This window comes from Oncorhynchus clarkii, chromosome 18 (genome assembly GCF_045791955.1).
Source record: "Oncorhynchus clarkii lewisi isolate Uvic-CL-2024 chromosome 18, UVic_Ocla_1.0, whole genome shotgun sequence".
Lineage (NCBI taxonomy): Eukaryota > Metazoa > Chordata > Actinopteri > Salmoniformes > Salmonidae > Oncorhynchus > Oncorhynchus clarkii.
In genome coordinates this window covers 145,178-145,980 of record NC_092164.1, presented here as the reverse complement: position 1 = coordinate 145,980, position 803 = coordinate 145,178, and positions in this window count along the sequence as shown.

The window sequence follows — 803 nt, the reverse complement described above, 5'->3', positions numbered from 1 at the left end:
ACTAGTGGGGAGGCAGGTAGACTAGTGGGGCGGCAGGTAGACTAGTGGGGCGGCAGGTAGACTAGTGGGGCGGCAGGTAGACTAGTGGGGAGGCAGGTAGACTAGTGGGGAGGCAGGTAGACTAGTGGGGAGGCAGGTAGACTAGTGGGGAGGCAGGTAGACTAGTGGGGCGGCAGGTAGACTAGTGGGGCGGCAGGTAGACTAGTGGGGCGGCAGGTAGACTAGTGGGGCGGCAGGTAGACTAGTGGGGCGGCAGGTAGACTAGTGGAGAGGCAGGTAGACTAGTGGGGAGGCAGGTAGACTAGTGGGGAGGCAGGTAGACTAGTGGGGCGGCAGGTAGACTAGTGGGGCGGCAGGTAGACTAGTGGGGAGGCAGGTAGACTAGTGGAGAGGCAGGTAGACTAGTGGGGCGGCAGGTAGACTAGTGGGGAGGCAGGTAGACTAGTGGGGCTGCAGGTAGACTAGTGGGGAGGCAGGTAGACTAGTGGGGAGGCAGGTAGACTAGTGGAGAGGCAGGTAGACTAGTGGGGAGGCAGGTAGACTAGTGGGGAGGCAGGTAGACCAGTGGAGAGGCAGGTAGACTAGTGGAGAGGCAGGTAGACTAGTGGTTACCGCGTTGCACTAGTAAACGAAAGGTTGGTGGTTCAAATCCCTGAGCTGACAAGGTAAAAATCTGTACGCCTATGTAGATGTTGCATTAAAAATATGCCATTTCCAGCTAAAGCAGTCATTTACAACATTAACAATGTCTACACTGTATTTCTGATCAATTTGATGTAATTTTAATGGACATAAAATAAAAT